The following is a 16,583-nucleotide window of genomic DNA, read 5'->3' on the forward strand; positions in this document are numbered from 1 at the left end:
GAGCATTACCAATGATCATATTAGCAAAAGACGTGAGAGCTTCAGTTTCACAGCAGCATTTAATCTTTCTTCTCCCAAAGAGACATCATTTCTAGTCAAATTCATTAGCCAAAGATATTGACTCTGCTCCACCCAAACAGAAGTACAGTCATACCATATGTCTCAAAAAGAGGAGAACTGGAATATCTGGCAAAAAGAACTAATGAGTACCACAACATAAAATGAAGTGGATACCTATACCTATATTTTCTTCTATAATCTATATATGTTACTGTGTCTATTTCTCTATAGGTCTGTGAAAAAATACACAGGAAAAATTTTAACTTTGCATATATATGTAGCTGAGAATGTAGGAACAGGATATAGCTGTGGTAAAATATAAATTTTTAAAGTTTTCATGAATGACACACTAGTTTTTTTCTGAAACTTTGTCCATGTTAATAATGTTCTGGCATTTAGAAAGTACTGCACTTGGGGCTTTCAAATAATTAATTAGTAAATTCATAAATATGCTTTTTAAATAGTGAAATAGTCTTTTGTGGATAAAGGAGGAATAAACTGAGGAAAAAAATGAAAGGGTAAGGAAGAGATGGCAAAAGCAAAACATAATTAAATTATAGTAAGTGCTTTGTGTAAGGGATTTATCCAAAATTGGATTTCAAGCTATTATAGTCCAAATCAAATTTAGCTTTGCTTGGCTCAAATAAGTTTTTTTTTTTCCCCTTTAGCCTATATTTCAGGTTCCAGATTTTATATAAATTTAGCCTCAGAGCAGTAGCTCTAGTCACTATCAACATTGTCATTCTCTGCTCTTTGGATGCTTCAAAATTATTCCAAAAGCACATTTATATTATCATTAAATGTCTTAAATTAATGAGTCTGTTAATTAATTGTATACAGGAATTTAAAGCAAATTTAGAAATCATCATTTTACTGACATAAGAAACCCACTTAACATCTTCATGCTTGAATTTACCTAATTATCATCACCCTTTTTTCTCTCCCAAGAGACTTTTTACTTTTGCTCATTTTTATGTCAGTCTCTATTGCTCAAAGGAAGCTATGCCTTACGGCTTGTTAAAGTTAGGCCACTAGTCTTTACATATTCGCTAACATTTCATATATTCAAGTCTTCCCTTTCTAAAGAGACTACCCTGATTCCCCTACCAATGGCCCCATAAATGGTTTCCCTTCACCATAATTTGTTCAAATAATCTGTACTCATTGCTTTCATTTAAAATTTTCCACTTACTCCTCAATCTGTAACAACTTTTACCTGTAATGCTTAGTTGAAATTACTCTAATAACCAAATCTAATGATTACAAAATTCAAGACTCTCTCTAAATCCCAACTTCTTTTGGAGATTTGAGGCAACAGATCAATTACTTCTTGAAATTCAGTCCTCCCACTAGCTTCCATGATGTGCCATTACAATCTTTTACTACTTATTTTTTCCCACTGTTTCCAAGTTCAATCACCCAATTCTTAAATGTTGTTCCATTGTGCTCTAGGGTCTGTTGTCTTTTTCTTTTCTACAAGTTCTTGCTAAGTAATACTATTTCCAAGTAAATGTCATTTGTACCCAAAATGACAATGTTTCCAACCTTGTGTTTTCAATTCCTACTGCCCTCACTGAATTAGACCTACATGTTCTGTTGCCACTTAGTTCTCCCCCATGCATGGCGTACAGACACCTCAAAATGAACTTAGATAAAACCAAGCTATTTATCCTACCTTCTCCCCAGCTTAATTCCATCTATTCAATAGGCTATATAAAATGACTTTTTTTTCTTATTTCTCCCTGATTCATCAAGTTCTTTGAGGGTGTCTGAAATATTTCTCAAACCTTTACAACTCTACCATACTTACTACTCCCCCTTAGAACACATTAAACTTTTAAATTTTTCCCCAGCTTTCTGTTCCTCCATTCTAATTTTCATCATCTACATTTTATTTTTCTAAATCCTAGATTGTATTATGTCACTCCTTTTCTTTATGGGAAAAATGTTTCTGATGTTTTCCCTTTCACGAGAAATCAGCATTACATATACTCCTAGAACTCTAAACTGTAAACTGAGTATGCTAGATTAGATGTCATCATCCATGGAAGGATCATGGCTGGAATGTGGATCCCCTGACTTCTAAACCCATTTGATCTCACTTTGTAAGATGAATTGTATATATTTAGGCTAAATTTATCATGAATTGTTTAGTGTCATAAGACAGTATGCATTATCTGTCACATAGTGCTGCTGACTCATTCCTAGGCACAATCCCTCCCCCCCCATCCTTCCTATCCTCTTATCTTTCCTACAGTAGGAATTTTATCAGGTCAAGATAGAGAATATCTACAGCTCATTCTGGAGAGAGAGACCTGCATCCAGGTCATTTAATCTTATTCATGTACTGCTTACCTCAAAATAGTATTCTCTACAAATTAGAAAATTATTCCTTGCTCTTGTCTAGATCCCAAGTGGTAGTACTGATGAGATGGGACACAGATGAAATAGATACAGTGGCTGAACTGTAACTAGTGAGATATTTATTAGAGAAGCTGGTAGGTAGGAAGAAAGACAAGATAAATCATAGCTAAGGAAAAATACAAATGTAACACATAAGGAATCAGTGCTAAATATTATTTTGCAGCATGAGACAGAGCCCAGAATTAGATACCAAGAAAAGAGTCGGACAAAAAAAAAATTATGGAACAGTTAGAAGGCAGGACAGAAAAGAATGGAGACATAGTTTAGTATGGAAGGCCAGGAATGATTCGAGTATTGAAAGACCAGTTTCTTTTATTGTGAAAAATAAGCCCTGGACATGATCCTCTCTTATTTATTTGTGTTTTTCCCTATTCATGTCTGCACTGGTTGATATTACTAAAAGTTTTAGTAGATAATGTAGCTGTGAGTATATAAGTTTTTTTTAATTTTCCTTGCCTAGGTTGAGAAGCACACCTAATTCTATAAAAGCAAGAAGAAATGTTTGAAATAATGAAGAAGTACAGTATAGGGGAAAGAGCATTCTTTGGAAAAAGGCACTACCTGTATCAGTGACATTCAAGTGGAAGTGACTCTGTCCCCCCAGGGAATATCTGGCAATGTCTGGAATCATTTTAGGTTGTATCAATTGAGGAAATAGAAACCAGCGACACTGGAAAGAAATCTTAAAGTGCATAGGACATCCCTCCACAACAACGAATTAAGTATCAGTAGTGCTGAGGTTGGGAAACCCTAAACTCTACGATAACAGACAATACACCTAGTTTTAACCTAAAATGGACAGTTAATATCTTTCTTATATGCTTGTGGGTGTTAAAGAAGATAACACATTATAATACATTAAACTAATATTTACTGCAATAATGTTGAAAATAATAAGTTTCAAAGCCAACAACAAATTTCAGTTAAAAATAAACTTGTGATTGACAGGTGGATCAAAAACGAAATTTAAATGTAATCACAGATCCTTCTGAATACAATTAAAATGAGGATAGTAAATATGAAAACTTAAGGAATGGTAAGTTTATAATCAAGTATAAATTTATATAATAAAAGAAGAATAACTTCAAGCAAAATCAAGTTAAATAAATAATGGATCCAAGGCAAGAAGTGTAAAAAGAAAATTCTGTCAGAGACTAGATAATTAAACAATAAGGATAAACATAGCCATTAATAGATAGAAGGGTTTAAAAAAAGTCACCTTTTAAAATATGTAAGTGTTCTTACTCATAGTGCCCAGGACAAAACTCACAAAAACATGTAACAATCTGATAAATTCAATTAGAAAAAAAAAGAGAACAGACTAATGATAAATGAATGGGCTTGTGGTAGGAGTGGGATTAGATGTTAATTGAAATGAATGATGTTTACATTATATGTTAAAAAAAAGAAGATAGCAGGAGGGGAAGATGAAGGGGGGGAAATCGGAGGGGGAGATGAACCATGAGAGACGATGGACTCTGAAAAAGAAACTGAGGGTTTTAGAGGGGAGGGGATGGGGGGATGGGTTAGCCTGGTGATGGGTATTAAAGAGGGCACGTGCTGAATGGAGCACTGGGTGTTATATGCAAACAATGAATCATGGAACATTACATCAAAAACTAATGATGTATGTTGGGGCGCCTGGGTGGCTCAGTTGGTTAAGCGACTGCCTTCGGCTCAGGTCATGATCCTGGAGTCCCAGGATCGAGTCCCGCGTCTGGCTCCTGCTCGGCAGGGAGTCTGCTTCTCCCTCCGCCCCTCCCCCCTTTCATGCTCTCTCTCTCTCAGTCTCTCTCTCTCAAATAAATAAATAAAATCTTGAAAAAAAAAAAAACAACTAATGATGTATGGTGATTAACATAATAATAATAAAAAAGAAAGAAATGATGTTTATCTGGAAAACACATTTTCTTGATAAATAATAACATTTTTGTAAATGAAAGTGTCACTTTTAACTTTCAACATACTTATTTTGTATTTGTATTACATTAGGCAAAGATAATAGAATACTACTATCATATATCAGAAATGGTAATGTATATTTTTTCATGATTCAAATTGGAATGTCCTTAATGTTTTCTTTGTTAAACTTCACATATTTGTGTTAATATAGAGCAACTTTATTAAGCTGAGGCAACATCCTCATCTTTCTCATTAGCATATCCAAATGATTTTTAAAAGATTATTTATTTATTTATTTGAGAGAGAGAGAGTGAGAGTGCAAACATGAGTTGGGGGGAGGGGCAGAGGGCGAGGGAGAAGCAGACTCCCAACTGAGTAAGGAGCCAGATCCTGAGATCAGGACCTGAGATGAGGTAGATGCTTAACCAACTGAGCCACTCAGGAGACCCCAAATGATTTTTTACTGTGGATTCTTACCATCGTTATTCATTTATAAAATTTTTTTTTTTTTTTTTTAATTTTTTTATTCTTATGTTAATCCCCTTACATTACAACATTAGTTTTAGATGAAGTGTTCCATGATTCATTGTTTGTGCACAACACCCAGTGCTCCATGCAGAATGTGCCCTCCTAAATACCCACCACCAGGCTAACCCATCCTCCCACCCCCCTCCCCTCTAGAACCCTGTTTGTTTTTCAGAGTCCATCGTCTCTCATGGTTCGTCTACCCCTCCGATTTCCCCCGCTTCATTCTTCCCCTCCTGCTACCTTCTTCTTCTTCTTCTTCTTTTTTTTTTCTTAACATATATTGCATTATTTGTTTCAGAGGTACAGATCTGAGATTCAACAGTCTTGCACAATTCACAGCGCTTACCAGAGCACATACACTCCCCAGTGTCTATCACCCAGTCACCCCATCCCTCCCACCCCACCCCCCACTCCAACAACACTCAGTTTGTTTCCTGCGATTAAGAATTCCTCATATCAGTGAGATCATATGATACATGTCTTTCTCTGTTTGACTTATTTCACTCAACATAATACCCTCCAGTTCCATCCACGTTGTTGCAAATGGCAATATCTCATTCCTTTTGATGGCTGCATAATATTCCATTGTATATATATACCACATCTTCTTTATCCATTCATCTGTCGATGGACATCTTGGCTCTTTCCACAGTTTGGCTATTGTGGACATTGCTGCTATAAACATCGGGGTGCACGTACCCCTTCGGATCCCTACTTTTGTATCTTTGGGGTAAATACCCAGTAGTGCAATTGCTGGATCATATGGTAGCTCTATTTTCAACTTTTTGAGGAACCTCCATACAGTTTTCCAGAGTGGCTGCACCAGTTTGCATTCCCACCAACAGTGTAGGAGGGTTCCCCTTTCTCCGCATCCCCGCCAACATCTGTCGTTTCCTGACTTGTTAATTTTAGCCATTCTGACTGGTGTGAGGTGATACCTCATTGAGGTTTTGATTTGGATTTCCCTGATGCCGAGCGATATTGAGCACTTTTTCATGTGTCTGTTGGCCATTTGGATGTCTTCTTTGGAAAAATGTCTGTTCATGTCTTCTGCCCATTTCTTAATTGGATTCTTTGTTCTTTGGGTGTTGAGTTTGATGAGTTCTTTATAGATTTTGGATACTAGCCCTTTATCTGATATGTCATTTGCAAATATCTTCTCCCATTCTGTCGGTTGTCTTTTGGTTTTCTTAACTGTTTCCTTTGCTTTGCAAAAGCTTTTTATCTTGATGAAGTCCCAATAGTTCATTTTTGCCCTTGCTTCCCTTGCCTTTGGCGATGTTTCTAGGAAGAAGTTGCTTCGGCTGAGGTCAAAGAGGTTGTTGCCTGTGTTCTCCTTTAGGATTTTGATGGACTCCTGTCTCACATTGAGGTCTTTCAGCCATTTGGAGTCTATTTTTGTGTGTGGTGTAAGGAAGTGGTCCAGTTTCATTCTTCTGCATGTGTCTATCCAATTTTCCCAACACCATTTGTTGAAGAGACTGTCTTTGTTCCATTGGACATTCTTTCCTGCTTTGTCGAAGATTAGTTGACCATAGAGTTGAGGGTCCATTTCTGGGCTCTCTATTCTGTTCCATTGATCTATGTGTCTGTTTTTGTGCCAGTACCATGCTGTCTTGATGATGACAGCTTTGTAATAGAGCTTGAAGTCCGGAATTGTGATGCCACCGGCTTTGCTTTTCTTTTTCAATATTCCTCTGGCTATGCGGGGTCTTTTCTGGTTCCATACAAATTTTAGGATTATTTGTTCCATTTCTTTGAAAAAAGTGGATGGTATTTTGATGGGGATTGCATTGAATGTGTAGATTGCTCTAGGTAGCATTGACATCTTCACAATATTTGTTCTTCCAATCCATGAGCATGGAACGTTTTTCCATTTCTTTGTGTCTTCCTCAATTTCTTTCATGAGTATTTTATAGTTTTCTGAGTAAAGATCCTTTGTCTCTTTGGTTAGATTTATTCCTAGGTATCTTATGGTTTTGGGTGCAATTGTAAATGGGATCGACTCCTTAATTTCTCTTTCTTCTGTCTTGTTGTTGGTGTATAGGAATGCCACTGACTTCTGTGCATTGATTTTATATCCTGCCACTTTACTGAATTCCTGTATGAGTTCTAGCAGTTTTGGGGTGGAGTCTTTTGGGTTTTCCACATAAAGTATCATATCATCTGCAAAGAGTGAGAGTTTGACTTCTTCTTTGCCAATTTGGATGCCTTTGATTTCTTTTTGTTGTCTGATTGCTGTGGCTAGGACTTCCAATACTATGTTGAATAGCAGTGGTGATAGTGGACATCCCTGCCGCGTTCCTGACCTTAGGGGGAAAGCTCTCAGTTTTTCCCCATTGAGAATAATATTTGCTGTAGGTTTTTCATAGATGGCTTTTATGATATTGAGGTATGTACCCTCTATCCCTATACTCTGAAGAGTTTTGATCAAGAAAGGATGCTGTACTTTGTCAAAAGCTTTTTCTGCATCTATTGAGAGGATCATATGATTCTTGTTCTTTCCTTTGTTAATGTACTGTATCACATTGATTGATTTGCGGATGTTGAACCAACCTTGCAGCCCAGGGATAAATCCCACTTGGTCATGGTGAATAATCCTTTTAATGTACTGTTGGATCCTATTGGCTAGTATTTTGGTGAGAATTTTTGCATCCATGTTCATCAGGGATATTGGTCTGTAATTCTCCTTTTTGATGGGGTCTTTGTCTGGTTTGGGGATCAAGGTAATGCTGGCCTCATAAAATGAGTTTGGAAGTTTTCCTTCCGTTTCGATTTTTTGGAACAGTTTCAGAAGAATAGGTATTAATTCTTCTTGAAATGTTTGGTAGAATTCCCCTGGGAAGCCATCTGGCCCTGGGCTTTTGTTTTTTGGGAGATTTTTGATGACTGCTTCAATTTCCTTAGTGGTTATAGGTCTGTTCAGGTTTTCTATTTCATCCTGGTTCAGTTTTGGTAGTTGATACATCTCTAGGAATGCATCCATCTCTTCCAGGTTATCTAATTTGCTGGCATAGAGTTGCTCATAATATGTTCTTATAATTGTTTGTATTTCTTTGGTGTTGGTTGTGATCTCTCCTCTTTCATTCATGATTTTGTTGATTTGGGTCATTTCTCTTCTCTTTTTGATAAGTCTGGCCAGGGGTTTATCAATCTTGTTAATTCTTTCAAAGAACCAGCTCCTAGTTTCGTTGATCTGTTCTACTGTTCTTTTAGTTTCTATTTCATTGATTTCTGCTCTGATCTTTATGATTTCTCTTCTCCTGCTGGGTTTAGGCTTTATTTGCTGTTCTTTCTCCAGCTCCTTTAGGTGTAGGGTTAGGTTGTGTACTTGCGACCTTTCTTGTTTCTTGAGAAAGGCTTCTATTGCTATATACTTTCCTCTTAGGACTGCCTTTGCTGCATCCCAAAGATTTTGAACAGTTGTGTTTTCATTTTCATTGGTTTCCATGTATTTTTTTAATTCTTCTTTAATTTCCTGGTTGACCCATTCATTCTTCAGTAGGATGCTCTTTAGCCTCCATGTATTTGAGTTCTTTCCGACTTTCCTCTTGGGATTGAGTTCTAGTTTCAAAGCATTGTGGTCTGAAAATAGGCAGGGAATGATCCCAATCTTTTGGTACCGGTTGAGACCTGATTTATGACCTAGGATGTGATCGATTCTGGAGAATGTTCCATGGGCACTAGAGAAGAATGTGTATTCCGTTGCTTTGGGGTGGAATGTTCTGAATATGTCTGTGAAGTCCATTTGGTCTAGTGTGTCATTTAAAGTCTTTATTTCCTTGTTGATCTTTTGCTTAGATGATCTGTCCATTTCAGTGAGGGGGATGTTAAAGTCCCCCACTATTATTGTATTGTTGTTGATGTGTTTCTTTGCTTTTGTTATTAATTGCCTTATATAATTGGCTGCTCCCATGTTAGGGGCATAGATATTTACAATTGTTAGATCTTCTTGTTGGATAGATCCTTTAAGTATGATATAGTGTCCTTCCTCATCTCTTATTACAGTCTTTGGTTTAAAATCTAATTTGTCTGATATAAGGATTGCCACCCCAGCTTTCTTTTGGTGTCCATTAGCATGGTAAATGGTTTTCCACCCCCTCACTTTCAATCTGGGGGTGTCTTTGGGTCTAAAATGAGTCTCTTGCAGACAGCATATCGATGGATCTTGTTTTTTAATCCAGTCTGTTAGCCTGTGTCTTTTGATTGGGGCATTTAGCCCATTTACATTCAAGGTAACTATTGAAAGATAGGAATTTAGTGCCATTGTATTGCCTGTAAGGTGACTGTTACCGTATATTGTCTGTGTTCCTTTCTGGTCTATGTTGCTTTTAGGGTCTCTCTTTGCTTAGAGGACCCCTTTCAAGATTTCCTGTAGGGCTGGTTTTGTGTTTGCAAATTCCTTTAGTTTTTGTTTGTCCTGGAAGCTTTTTATCTCTCCTTCAATTTTCAATGACAGCCTAGCTGGATAGAGTATTCTTGGCTGCATATTTTTCTCATTTAGTGCTCTGAATATATCCTGCCAGTCCTTTCTGGCCTGCCAGGTCTCTGTGGATAGGTCTGTTGCCAATCTAATGTTTCTACCATTGTAGGTTACATATCTCTTCTCCCGAGCTGCTTTCAGGATTTTCTCTTTGTCTCTGAGACTCGTAAGTTTTACTATTAGATGTCGGGGAGTTGACCTATTTTTATTGATTTTGAGAGGGGTTCTCTGTGCTTCCTGGATTTTCATGCCTGTTTCTTTCCCCAAATTAGGGAAGTTCTCTGCTATAATTTGCTCCATTATACCTTCTGCCCCTCTCTCTCTTTCTTCTTCTTCTGGGATCCCAATTATTCTAATGTTGTTTCGTCTTATGGTATCGCTTATCTCTCGAATTCTGCCCTCATGATCCAGTAGTTGTTTATCTCTCTTTTTCTCAGCTTCTTTATTTTCCAGCATTTCATCTTCTATATTACTGATTCTCTCTTCTGCCTCATTTATTCTAGCAGTTAGCGCCCCCAATTTTGATTGCACCTCATTAATAGCCTTTTTGATTTCTACTTGGTTGGATTTTAGCTCTTTTACTTCTCCAGAAAGAGTTTCTCTAATAACTTCCATATTTTTTTCAAGCCCAGCTAGTATCTTTAAAGTGATGATTCTGAACTCTAGATCTGACATCGTACTAATGTCCGTATTGAGTAGGTCCCTGGCAGTCGGTACTGCCTCTTGTTCTTTTTGTTGAGGTGATTTTTTCCGTCTCGTCATTTTGTGCAGAGGAGAATAGATTAATGAGAGAACAAAATGCTAGCAGAGTAACCACGTCCCCAGAAAATATACTCTAAACAAATCAGAAAAGACCTGAAGCAGTGGGATAAGAAGGGGAAAGAGAGAAAAAAGAAAAAGAAAAAAAAAAAGAAAAAGATAAAGATAAAAACAAAAACAAACAAAACAAAACAACAACAACAAAAGAAAAACCAGAATGTGATCAAATATGATCTATATGGTATATAGATCAGTGCCACACACTAGATTTGGGGTGTGTTTTGGTCTTTTAGAAGAAAGTGTCTCCCAAAATTTTAAAGAAAGAAAAAGATATATGTACAAAAATAAGGGTTGATATGATGAAGGGATAGAAAATGACTGTAAAAATGGAAATTATAAAAAATTTTATAAAAGGAATTGATAAGAAGTTGTTTGAAAAAGAAAGAAGAAGATTTAAAAAAGAAAAAAGAAAAAAAAAAAGGGAGAGGATGTGATCAGGCAGGGGAATAGAAAACACCATATACTAGAGATTTAGGGTATATTTTAATCTGTTAGAAGAAACTATCTCAAAATTTTAAAGAGAGAACAACTTATATATATAAGCCAAAAATATGGGTAACTACTATGAAGGGATAGAATATGACTCTAAAAATGAAAAATAAAAATGTTTTTTTTTTTAAAAAAAGGGATTGATAAGATGTTGTTTGAAAAAGGGAAAAAGAAAAATTCAAAAAGAAATAAAAAGACAAAAAGACAGTTAAAAAAAAAATTAACTTTAAAAGACTAAGGAATCATGGTAAAAAAGCCGTGAATTCTATGTGCAGTATTCCCCTAGCGCTGGAGTTCTGCTGTTCTCCTTGATCGGTAAACTTGGTCTTGGCTGGCTGTTCTCGCTGATCTTCTGGGGAGGGGCCTGTTGCCGTGGTTTCCAAATGTCTCTGCCGGAGGCGGAATTGCCCCGCCCTTGCCCCCTCCCGGCTAAGTCATCTGCTCAGGTTTGCTCTCCGGGGCTTTTGTTCCCTGCGAGCTTTCCGTACAGCTTTGGAGGCGGAGAGTGAAAATGGTGGCCTCCCAATCCGCCCCGGAGGAGCCGAGAACTCGGGCCCGCTCCTCAGTGAGCCCCCAGAGAAAAGCCGTCAGTCACTCCCGTCTCCCCGGTCTCCGGCTGCACTCCATGCTCAACCGGCCTGTGACCGCGCGTTTCTATCTCTGGCACCCGACCCGGTCTGGAGTCTCCAAACCCAGCAGATCCCTGCGGTGCCCTCCCGCGCGGCTCCTCCCGGGGGAGGAAGGTGAGTCTCCCCGGATCTGCCACTTGTTGGGTCCCTGCTGGAGGAGCAGTGGCCCGGCTGTGCCGCGGATCACGGTTTATGTCAACCCCGAGCTGAGAGCCCACGCCTGGGCTCCGCCTCTGCAGCCGGCTTCCCTGCTCCGATACCTGGGAGCTCTGCCGCCCTCAGGCACCCCCGGTCCTTCTGTGACCCCGAGGGTCCTGAGACCACACTGTCCCGGAGGGTTCCACCCCCCGCTTAGCCACCAGAGTGATGTCCCTCGGCGGAACAGACTTTTAAAAGTTCCGATTTTGTGCTCCGCGGCTCTATCACTTGCCAGAAGCGGCCAATGGAGGCCCCTCCCCCGCCGTCTATCCTCCCGAATATCGCCTCGGATTCACTTCTCCGCACGTCCTACCTTTCAGAAAGTGGTCGCTTTTCTGTTCAGAAAGTTGTTGCTCTTCTTTTCTTTGATCTCCTGTTGGGTTTGTAGGTGTTCAGAATGGTTTGATCCCTATCCAGCTGAATTCCTGAGAGGAGACGAAATCCAGGTCTCCTACTCCTCCGCCATCTTGCTCCCTCTCCTCCATTTATAAAATTTGATAATAGTCTCTACCTCAAAATTTTGCTTAAGAATTAAATGAGTCATTCTACAGAAGATACGTAGAACAGTGTCTGACATATATTAAGCATTAAAGTTTATTAACATAATGCCAGTGTCATTGTCTCTTCTGATTTTATTACTATATTTAAAAATATTAAGCCATTATTCTATAGTTGAATTGCTTTTCTTTATGATATTTTAATGTGCAATTAAACTTGATTAAATTTTGACATCTATAATTGTGGGGTGTTTTTGACCACCTTCACGGTTTGGTTCCCAAACTACATAGCTTTAGAACATAAACCTCTATATCATATATGCTCTAGATCAAGTTATATATGGGAGGTGGCTATTACTAAGTTTGAAATCACTCATGTAAAAATCTCTTGGCTTATGCTTTTGTTGGAGATAATGTTTTAAACTTTTTCATTGTCTTTAAATTTGATATTCTACTGATGTTATTTTTTCCCCTTCAGACAACTTTATTTTTTTCCTGAGTATTGAACATTTTCAAGATTTTCAAATACCTAACCTCTTTTTACTTTAATATTATAAACTAAAGGGGTTCACTGACCACCAAGTACAATATATGAAAAAAAGATGTACACTAAAATATGCCATTATGAACGTTCCAATATCTGTGTAGAGAAGAAAATCCTAAACAAATGTGAAAAAAACAAACACGTTAAATAGTTGAAACTAAGAATAACATTTGATTTGCCAATGTAGCAATTCTATCAATATTATGAGGAACATATTCCCCAAATTGGAAACATTTAATCAAGTGTGATGGTAAGCATATTCTTTGATGTCAAAGATTTAAAAAGAAATCAATCTCCCACGCATCATTTTTTTTTTCTGGATGCTAATGGAGGAAAGCCAAGAAAAAAAATCACAAGATCAGAAACCAGTCTATCTGGCCTCTGAGATGCTTAAATAATAATAATAATAATAATAATAACAACAACAACAATAATAAATGCACTGTTAGGCTAACAAGTAGTTTAACATTGTGTAGAATTGTGAATGGATAATGGAGGATGTGGAAACAATAATTGTGGAAATAGTAAATGTTCTTAACTCTAGAATACAGACTGGACTCATTTTAGTGATATTGGAAAGAAAACAAAATAAAACATGCTCTATCAGAAAGGTTAGGATATTAAAATGCTAAAAAAGGTAGAAACTATTTGGTGTGGTAAACATAGGAAAGACAAGCTGTAGAAAAGGAAGAAAAAAAAAAAAAAGGAAAGACGGAATGAAGGAAGGAAGAGAGGAGCTCATAAATAGGTCTTGATTTCTGAGTTTCCTAACAATAGGACCAAAAATCCATCACAAACCAATAGGAAAGTCGTTAACCAACAATATTCTTGGTACATTCTTTATAAGAGTTATATTACAGGTTTATATTATACTATACACCAAAATTAAATCCAAAGAGTTAAACTCAAGTCTAAACTAAAAGGAACAAAACAGAATGAAACAGACCTGGAGACACTGTCCTGTTTTTTTAATGTGGAAGAAGTTTTAATTATAAAAAGCAATAGAAGACATCACAAAGAAATGGCTAATAGACTAATCATTTCTTAAAAATGCATAAAAGTCATAAAACAAAAAAATGTCAAATAGATGGTTTTGATAGATAGAGGCTCTGTTGTATCAAATGAAAAAGATATCAGGCTTAATTAAGATAATTATAATGTACTACGTTGGTGCATTTGGGTAAAATAAAAAATATATATGCAGATCAAAACATTCTGTGGAAAGACAAACACAATAGGCAGAACCACAGAATGCTTACATACTTGAAACTACAAAACTCATCTGAGGTCAGAGTATTCAACTAATTGACATTATATTTTCAGTAAAGCAGAAACACTCAGGCATAATCCATGTGGCCCTGACAACATGACTTCACCTTCTGATGACGCTATAACAAGAGGATCCATGAACCATGCAAACATGGGTAATTTAAACTATAATTAGAGGTGGGTTTTAAAAAACAAAACATGTGTTTTAGTTAATTCATCTCAGTGAAAAGCCCAGGCAGGATTTGGAATGGGACTAATGCTTTGGACCAAGATAAAGACAGAAGGAAAATAAATTGATTACATTAAAAGGGTTAAACAAGCCCTTCCATATGAGTGGATAGAGCTAGAGGTACTTCTTTTGTTTCTCCTGTTCATTTTGTAACAACCAAGTAACAACCAAATTAAGTAGCTTTAAATCCACACTGTCCCACCTGACATCACCTGGGACTCACAAACAGCACGGTCCAGTCTCCAGGTAGACAATGTGAGCTAGCTTTAGCTACCTGTTGCTTATACTTCTCTCATTGCCTCTTGCTCTATACAGAAGTGGGTAGTGGGGTAGATTAGGTAGGGTTAAATAAAATTAAAAGACATAGTAAACTGTATAAAAGTATGCAATAAATGTGACAAGTGTGCGAGATTAAAAAACAAATAAAACCTTCCAAAAAGGGAGTGGAGGACTGAGGTTATAGAAAACTCATAGGAGAAACAAGGAAGTCGGTAGGTATATAATATAGATTAAAGTTGCCTATTTTAAAATAGTGATGAAATCTTTTGGACTGGATAGGGAAGCAGGGAACTCTTCCTTCATTCTCTTCTTTCTGATTATCAAATTGTCAAAAATATACCACAATAAAACAAAGACAGAATTCTTCATCTGACAGCTCTGGATTTATATTCCATACATACTGGCTGTGAGTTCTTCAGGTCTCAGATTATTCATCATTTGTGAAGATTAAGTAAACTAATATATGAACAGTACTTACACAGACAGATGATCATAAGTACAGCCACCACTGTTCTGATGAAATGTTAACAAGTGTGAGCATTCAAGATGGTGATTTGACAAAAATCTTTAAAACAATAATTCTTTTGAAAGTTTACATTATTTAAGTGAAGTATTCCCCTTCTGGACATATATCTTAACTAAATGATAAGATTTATAAGCAAAGGTATATGTATAAGGCAAATCATCCTAGTGTTATTAAAAGTGATAAAAAATTACTTAAATTGAGGACATGATATGGAACATCCTTAGAATATGAAACAGTCACTTGAAATCATATTTTTGAAAATGTACTTAATGTAATGTTAATGAGAAAATGTAGGTCTCAAACTGTATTTCATCTGATTACATTTTTCTTAAAAATAATAATAAGTACATATAGAGAAAAAAAATCCTAGGGAGAAATACACCAATATATTAAAATTGGTGATTTGTTGATAATGTGTTTTTTATTTAAGTTTAATCTTTCTTTGTGCAATTTATCGGTCTTTACCAAGATGCATATGCACATTTTACAAAAAGAACAGGAACAACAACAATGGCAGAAACACTTAAAAGTTTACTTTAACATAATTGTTTTGATAATGAGGAGTAAAAATAGTATTAGAATCTTCAGTTCTGCATTTGCTTGCTTTTGAATCTATATATTTTATTCTATTTTCCTAATTTTTAGCTTACTGATTCATTATGCTAAACTGCCATAATATATTTCTCAGGATGGTATACTAATCGGACTTTGCCAGTCACTTCTTTGTTTGGCAAACAAATGGTCCAATATTTGCTGTGATGGCATATTTAACATATTTTTTGTTTATATGTTCTACAAAGGAAAATTGCTTATAAACTGGTTTATATGAAAATTGCTTATAAATTGATTTATTGATTTATATTTATATGTATGGCCCATGTAGGGTTCTGCATTCAGCGGGGAGTCTGCTTGAAGATTCTCTCCCTCTCTCCCTTCTCCCACTCACACATGCTCTGTCTCTAAAATAAATAAATAAATCTTTAAAAATAAATAAGTTAAATAAAAATAGTTTCTCTATTAGCACACTCAATTACTTGATGACGTCAGACACATGGGAACTTCCCATGATGTCATGATAGCAGAATCCCACCTAGTCACACCAGGGGTAGAGACAGCAGATGCCACTAGTATCTCCTTCCGAATTTGGAGGCAACATGCAGATGACACCACTGTGTCTTTCAAGTCTTAGATGGACAGCTATGAAGAACATTCTGTTAAGCTGTTATTTTAAAAGGTTGCTTAGGAACTCATAACCTTTTTTTTTTTTCTATTTTCTTGTCATATTTTATAACTATCTTATATGCTACTAATATTATCTTAAATTTCCCTGAGGAACAATTAGCTTTCTTGTATTTATTGGGAATATTACTATATTAAGTGTAGATTCAGCACCCTCAAAATATTATATTGTATATTGTAGAAACACTCAAAATATAAAGTAATATAAAGTAATTTAAGTATCATTTTAAGAGTTTTACTATTACTAAAAAACTTTATGGTCATTTTATACATGAATGGGTAAATGCATACACAAAGATGTGGTAATGAAAAATGCTCTACAAGGGGGCTGAGTAGATGAGGACCTCAATATAGTCAGCTAAATAGATTTTCTCTGTCGTAGGTAAATACTTTCAGTCAATGAATCTCAAATTTTAGCATGATCACAACATCAGGAGTGCTTTATTAAAATACAGTTTGCTATTTCTC

Source organism: Mirounga angustirostris, unplaced genomic scaffold (assembly GCF_029215605.1).
Source record: "Mirounga angustirostris isolate CCGP_5_RB_7025 unplaced genomic scaffold, mMirAng1.0.hap1 SCAF_8, whole genome shotgun sequence".
NCBI classification, from domain to species: domain Eukaryota; kingdom Metazoa; phylum Chordata; class Mammalia; order Carnivora; family Phocidae; genus Mirounga; species Mirounga angustirostris.